Source organism: Mandrillus leucophaeus, unplaced genomic scaffold (assembly GCF_000951045.1).
Source record: "Mandrillus leucophaeus isolate KB7577 unplaced genomic scaffold, Mleu.le_1.0 Scaffold196, whole genome shotgun sequence".
In the NCBI taxonomy this organism is placed as follows: domain Eukaryota; kingdom Metazoa; phylum Chordata; class Mammalia; order Primates; family Cercopithecidae; genus Mandrillus; species Mandrillus leucophaeus.
Window position 1 is genome coordinate 3,429,983 of NW_012101987.1, and position 8,025 is coordinate 3,438,007.

At 36.8% G+C, this 8,025-nt stretch overlaps 1 pseudogene across 1 annotated transcript in view; it reads left to right on the forward strand.

Annotated features, from left to right (window-relative positions):
* LOC105538638 overlaps positions 1–7,358 on the forward strand; it is a 164,818-nt pseudogene extending 157,460 nt beyond the window's left edge. The window contains exons 3-7 of the transcript XR_001005940.1: positions 574–695; positions 729–1,531; positions 4,346–4,357; positions 4,926–6,317; positions 6,794–7,358. The product of XR_001005940.1 is annotated as a zinc finger protein 626-like (transcript). The remainder of the gene's footprint in view (positions 1–573; positions 696–728; positions 1,532–4,345; positions 4,358–4,925; positions 6,318–6,793) is intronic.
* Positions 7,359–8,025: the final 667 nt, after the last annotated feature.

An 8,025-nucleotide genomic window follows, 5' to 3' on the forward strand; every position in this document is an offset into this window, starting at 1 on the left:
CCTTCACCTCCCAGGTTCAAGCAATTCTCTGCCTCAGCCTCCTGAGTAGCTGGGATTACAGGTGTCCACCACCACACCCAGCTAATTTTTTGAATTTTAGTACAGATTGAATTTCACCGTCTTTGTCAAGCTGGTCTTAAACTCCTGACCTTCTGATCCACCCACGTCAGCCTCCCAACATGCTGGGATTACAGGCATGAGTCACCCTGGCCAGTCGACAATTTGCTTTTAAAGGCACAATGTTATACTGGAGAGCAAAAACAGCTGTGTTGGGTATAAGTAACAGACTTTTCTATTATCTTCCATTTGGCCCTTTGCATTGTGCTCACCTGGGGCCCTTCACAACTTATTTATAAGTTTTTTACAAATGTATTTTGGTCAGTATGTTTTTGTTAAATTTATATGTCCAGGAAGAAATTACAGCTATGGTATTTTGCTGTGTCATCTTGCTTATGTAGTTTGTATAAAACTATAGTTTATACAAGATGACATATTTATATTTATCTGAGTCTACCAATTGAAGTAATGTGTTTTTGTTGTTTCTTTCAGTTATATATTCTCATTTTGCCCAAGACCTTTGGCCAGAGCAGAGCATAAAAGATACTTTCCAAAAAGTGATACTGAGAAGGTATGAAAAATGTGGACATGGCGATTTACAGTTAAAAAAAGGACCTGAAAGTGTGGATGAGTGCAGGGTGCACAAGAAGGTGCACAAGAAGGTGCACAAGGTGCACAAAGAAGGTTATAATGAACTTAACCAGTGTTTGACAACTACCCCGAGAAAAATATTTCAATGTGATAAATATGTGAAAGTGTTTCATCAATTTTCAAATTCAAACAGACAAAAGAGAGGACATACTGGGAAAAAACCTTTCAAATATATAGAATGTGGCAAAGCTTATAAGCAGTTATCAACTCTTACTACACATAAGAAAATTCATACTGGAGGGAAACCCTACAAATGTGAAGAATGTGGCAAAGCCTTTAACTACTTTTGCAGCCTTACTAGACATAAGAAAATTCACACTGGAGAGAAACCCTACAAATGTGAAGAATGTGGCAAAGCCTTTAAGCACTCCTCCACTCTTACTACCCATAAGAGAAATCATACTGGAGAGAAACCGTACAAGTGTGATAAATGTGGCAAAGCCTTTATGTCATCCTCAGCCCTTAGTAAACATGAGATAATTCATACGGAAAAGAAACCCTATAAATGTGAAGAATGTGGCAAAGCCTTCAACCGGTCCTCAACCCTTACGACACATAAGATAATTCATACTGGAGAGAAACCCTACAAATGTGAAGAATGTGGCAAAGCCTTCAACCAGTCTTCAAACCTTACTGTGCATAAGATAATTCATACTGGAGAGAAACCCTACAAATGTGAAGAATGTGGCAAAGCCTTTAAGTACTCCTATAACCTTACTACACATAAGAGAATTCATACTGGAGAGAAACCCTACAAATGTGAAGAATGTGGCAAAGCCTTCAAGCGGTCCTCAGACCCTGTCTCTTATACACATCTAGATGTGTATAAGAGACAGATGAGCCACTGTGCCCGGCCTGCATTCTGTTTTATTGGTCTACTTTTTCACTTTTATACTCATACCAAATTGTTTTAATTCTGTAGCTTTTTGATGTATTTAGAAATCAGAAATTGTAATGCCTCCAACATTATTCCTTGAAGATTATTGGGTACTTTATTATCTCTTTAGATTCCATATACTTTTGGATTTGCTGTTTTTATTCAAAAATGCAATGAGAAATTTGAAAAATATTGCATTAATTCTGTAGATTAAATTGAACGGTATAGACATCTTCACAATATTATTCCTTTTTTGATTGTTTGTTTTTGAGATGGAGTTAAATTCACCCACCTCGGCCTCCCGAAGTGCTGGGATTACAGGCATTAGCCACTGCACCCAGCCCAGTAATTTCAACAAGTGCATGCTTAATAGTGTGTTGTATCATTTCTATATATTTTTAAATTTATCAATTATTTATATTATTGTTTTATACTCTAATTCCATTTTTGTTATAGAAAGTGATCTATAAAATTTCAGTTTTAAAAAATGTGTTAAGGCTTTGTTTTTGGCCTAACAGGTGGTCTATAAAGAAGAAAGTTGTATGAGCTATTGAGAAGGCTGTGTATTCTGTTGTTGTTGAGGAGTGTTCTCTATACCTTCATTAGAAATCATTGTTTTTTACTGCCTTCTAGCCTTCTGTTTCCTTACTAATATTCTCTCTTGTTTTATTAAAGAAAGTGGAGTATTGAAATGTCATATTATAATCATATTGCTCTCTCTGTGTTTATTCAGTTTTGTTAGTATTTGCTTTATGTTTGAAACCCCAATATGAGACACACACACATAAATACACACATGTATATACAAATTTGTAATAGGTTCCCAGTGAATGAATCTATATATTTTTTTAATGTCCTTCTTTGTCTTTTTGAAGTTTTGACTTAAAGTACATTTTAAAAAGTATGACAGTTTTTAACTTAACATGTAGCTTGTGTAATATTATTTTGACCCCTTCTCCTCTCATTTTGTTAATATTTACATGAAATTTCTACTTCCGTTTTGCCACTTTCAGTCTTTTTTTGTCATTAGATCTCAGCTGACTCTTGTAGAAAGGCAAGTTGAATCTTGATTTTTATAATTTCTTAATAAACCTGTTTATTGAAAGTATATCTCTTGATTGGAAAGATAATTATATATGTATTTAAATGGTTTTCTGAAAGAGAAAAACTTACTAATGTTATTTTATTAATTGTTATATTTGATTCTTGTATCTTTGTCTCTCCTTTTCTCTTTCTGTGGTTTTTGTGTTTTTTTGATTTTTGTATTGGTATGCATTCAGGATTCTTTAAATTTTCTTTTGTGTATCCATACAAATATTTTCTTGGCAGTACCTTGGGGATTACATGAAACCTCTAAAAGATCCAACAATATATTTGAATGTGGTAAAAAATAAACTTCAGTTGAATACAAAAATTCTTCATCATTACATCTGCCTACATTGCAGCTCCTAAAATTTCTCTTCTTATCTGTGAGTTTTGAAGTTTTGCTTGTGTGTGTGTTTGTTATAAATATCTTCGTGTGTATCCTAGTTTGTTCAGCTTTTTCATGTTTACATTAATTTTTCTTTTAAGAAATTTTTCAGTTATTTTTTGAATTTTTTATATCCACAATTTTTGTTTTTTGCTATTTTAATATTTCTTATTATTATCCTCATTTTTATCTTCAGTACTTATCTATTTCACTTACCTAATATTTTTCAAATTTATTTATTTATTTATTCATTCATTCATTCATTCATTCTGAGATGGAGTCTTTTTCTGTTGCCCAGTCTCTGGAGTGCAGTGGTGCGATATCTGCTCATGGCAACCTCTGCCTCCTGAGTTCCAGCGATTCTCCTGCCTCCGTTTCCCAAGTAGCTGGGGTTACAGGTGGCTGCTGGCATGCCCGGCTAAGTTTTTGTATTTTTAGCAGAGACGGGTTTTCACCATGTTGGCCAGGCTAATTTTGGACTCCTGACTTCAAATGATCCACCCACCTCGGCCTCCTAAGTTCCTGGGATTATAGGCGTGAGCCATGTGCCCAGCCTATTTTATTTTAGTTTTGAGACAGTCTTGCTCTGTCACCCAGTCTGGAGCGCAGTGGTACAATATCCACTCACTGCAATCGTCCCCTCCCATGTTCAAGCAATTCTTGTGTGTCAGCCTCCCAAGTAGCTGGGATTACAGGCACATGCTACCACGCCCAGCTAGTTTTTGTAATTTTAGTAGATACAGGGTTTCACCATGTTGGCCAGGCTGGTCTCAAACTCTGATCTAATGTGGTTTACCCACCTTGGCCTCCTAGTGTGTTGGGATTCCAGGAATGAGCCACCAAGCTTGACCTGTACAGTTTACTGGGAATTTTAAAAATTACTTTATATACATTTTATGGTTGCTTTTGAAAATTTTATAACTTTGATGGGATCATATTGCTCTAATATTTTGTATTTATTGTAATCTTTGAGATTTTGACATTAACAAAATGCTACCTGTTACAGTCTTTGTAATATAGCTTTGTCCTGGCATAGTCTGAAATCAATTGTCTTAACTAGAGATTCTGGGAATCTCAGCTCACTGCAACCTTCACCTCCCAGGTTCAAGCAATTCTCTGCCTCAGCCTCCTGAGTAGCTGGGATTACAGGTGTCCACCACCACACCCAGCTAATTTTTTGAATTTTAGTACAGATTGAATTTCACCGTCTTTGTCAAGCTGGTCTTAAACTCCTGACCTTCTGATCCACCCACGTCAGCCTCCCAACATGCTGGGATTACAGGCATGAGTCACCCTGGCCAGTCGACAATTTGCTTTTAAAGGCACAATGTTATACTGGAGAGCAAAAACAGCTGTGTTGGGTATAAGTAACAGACTTTTCTATTATCTTCCATTTGGCCCTTTGCATTGTGCTCACCTGGGGCCCTTCACAACTTATTTATAAGTTTTTTACAAATGTATTTTGGTCAGTATGTTTTTGTTAAATTTATATGTCCAGGAAGAAATTACAGCTATGGTATTTTGCTGTGTCATCTTGCTTATGTAGTTTGTATAAAACTATAGTTTATACAAGATGACATATTTATATTTATCTGAGTCTACCAATTGAAGTAATGTGTTTTTGTTGTTTCTTTCAGTTATATATTCTCATTTTGCCCAAGACCTTTGGCCAGAGCAGAGCATAAAAGATACTTTCCAAAAAGTGATACTGAGAAGGTATGAAAAATGTGGACATGGCGATTTACAGTTAAAAAAAGGACCTGAAAGTGTGGATGAGTGCAGGGTGCACAAGAAGGTGCACAAGAAGGTGCACAAGGTGCACAAAGAAGGTTATAATGAACTTAACCAGTGTTTGACAACTACCCCGAGAAAAATATTTCAATGTGATAAATATGTGAAAGTGTTTCATCAATTTTCAAATTCAAACAGACAAAAGAGAGGACATACTGGGAAAAAACCTTTCAAATATATAGAATGTGGCAAAGCTTATAAGCAGTTATCAACTCTTACTACACATAAGAAAATTCATACTGGAGGGAAACCCTACAAAGCCTTTAACTACTTTTGCAGCCTTACTAGACATAAGAAAATTCACACTGGAGAGAAACCCTACAAATGTGAAGAATGTGGCAAAGCCTTTAAGCACTCCTCCACTCTTACTACCCATAAGAGAAATCATACTGGAGAGAAACCGTACAAGTGTGATAAATGTGGCAAAGCCTTTATGTCATCCTCAGCCCTTAGTAAACATGAGATCATTCATACGGAAAAGAAACCCTATAAATGTGAAGAATGTGGCAAAGCCTTCAACCGGTCCTCAACCCTTACGACACATAAGATAATTCATACTGGAGAGAAACCCTACAAATGTGAAGAATGTGGCAAAGCCTTTAAGTACTCCTATAACCTTACTACACATAAGAAAATTCATACTGGAGAGAAACCCTACAAATGTGAAGAATGTGGCAAAGCCTTCAAGCGGTCCTCAGACCTTACTACACATAAGACAATTCATACTGGAGAGAAACCCTACAACTGTGAAGCATGTGGCAAAGCTTTTAAGTACTCCTCTAACCTTACTACACATAAGAAAATTCATACTGGAGAGAGACCCTACAAATGTGAAGAATGTGGCAAAGCATTCAGGCGGTCCTCAGACCTTACTACACATAAGATAATTCATACTGGAGAGAAACCCTACAACTGTGAAGCATGTGGCAAAGCTTTTAATTACTCCTCTAACCTTACTACACATAAGAAAATTCATACTGGAGAGAAACCCTACAAATGTGAAGAATGCAGCAAAGCCTTTCACCAGTCCTCACACCTTACTGCACATAAGAGAATTCATACCGGAGAGAAATTCTACAAATGTGAAGAATGTGGTAAAACCTTCAAGCAGTCCTCACGCCTTACTACACGTAAGATAATTCATACGCGAGAGAAATTCTACAAATGTGAAGAATGCAGCAAAGCTTTTAAGCAGTTCTCTAACCTTACTACACATAAGAAAATTCATACTGGAAAACCCTACAGATGTGAAGAATGTGGCAAAGCCTTTGAGCGCTCCTCTAAACTTACTACACATAAGAGATTTCATACTGGAGAGAAACCCTACAGATGTGAGTAATGTGGCAGAGCTTTTCACCTATCCTCACACCTTACTACACATAAGATAATTCATACTGGAGAGAAACCATATGAATGTGATGAATGTGGAAAAGCTTTTAACCAGCCCTCAATTCTAACTATGAGAATTGATATGGAATATAAACCCTACAAATATAAAGAATGCGACAAATTTTTTAAGGAACTTCTCAACTTTTATTACACATAATTCATACTGGAAAGAAACTCCACAAGTTTGAAGAATGTGGCAAGGCATATAACAAGTTCTTTTTTTTTTTTTTTTTTTTTTTTTTGAGATGGAGTTTCAACTCTTATCACCCAGGCTGGTGTGCAACAGCACAATCTCGACTCACTGCAACCTCTGCCTCCTGGGTTCAATCCATTCTCCTGCCTCAGCCTCCCAAGTAGAGGGGATTACCGGTGCCCACCCCCACGCCCAGCTAACTTTTGTATTTGTAGTAGAGACAGGATTACACCATGTTTGTCAGGCTGGTATCCAACTCCTGACCTCACATAATCCACCCACCTCGGCCTCCTAAAGTGCTGGAATTATAGGCATGAGCCACCATGCCTGGCCACAAGTTTTAATTCTTAAGAGACATGGTGATAATTCATGCTGAAGAGGAACTCTACAAACGTGAAAGGTGTGACAGTGCTTTTATCAACACCTCCATCCTTTCTAGACATAAAAAATTTATATTAGTGTGAAACCCTAGAAATATATAAAATGTGAAACAACCTTTATATGGTTGCCATTTTTGATAGTAAGATAATTCATACTGGCAAAATTCCTACAAGCATGAAGAATGTGGCAAAACTTTTAGTCAGTGTATACACCTTATTTCGCAGGAAAGCTAGTATCCTTGAGAAAAATTGTACAAATATAAAGAATATGGAAAACCCATGAATGCCTACTCACATCTTACTCAACATAAGAAGGTTCATAGTTAATAAAAGCATTAAAAGTGCAATTACTGTCAAAAAGTCTTTCAGAAAATATAAGCCTTTAAAGTGAAGAAGAGTGTTTATTCTGAAGACAACCATTACAAATTTAGAGGGGGTTTATTGCACACATTTTGTACTAGAGGAAAACCCTGAAGCAGTTGCTGCAGCTTTGCTCAAATCAGGGAACTTATATTGGAGAAGAGTCTTGCAAATGTAATGAATTTGGAAACACTTAAAAAAAAAAAAAGTGCAGCTCAGAAAACACCAGAGTTGGCCGGGCGCGGTGGCTCAAGCCTGTAATCCCAGCACTTTGGGAGGCCGAGACGGGCGGATCACAAGGTCAGGAGATCGAGACCATCCTGGCTAACACGGTGAAACCCCGTCTCTATTAAGAAATACAAAAAACTAGCCGGGCGAGGTGGCGGGCGCCTGTAGTCCCAGCTACTCGGGAGGCTGAGGCCGGAGAATGGCGTGAACCTGGGAGGCGGAGCTTGCAGTGAGCTGAGATCCGGCCACTGCACTCCAGCCTGGGCGACAGAGCAAGACTCCGTCTCAAAAAAAAAAAAAAAAAAAAAAGAAAACACCAGAGTTTATACTAAAAAATATTTTTGCAGAGGCAGTCAACATGAAAAAATATTTAATTCAAAATTAATTGTATGTACATATCAGAGAATTAAAGAATAAGGTACTGACACTTCAGACATTACACTAAATAACAGTGTTGAGTATAAAAATGAATTCACAACTAAAGTCAAATTATTTGAATATAACTTTTGATATAACTATTTGTATATAACTATATAAAAAAGGAGATTTTTTTGAAGCTTTGTAATTACATTGAAAGTATACTGGTTTCCTTGAAAACAATTTTTTGAAAAGTGAATAATGATGTAAT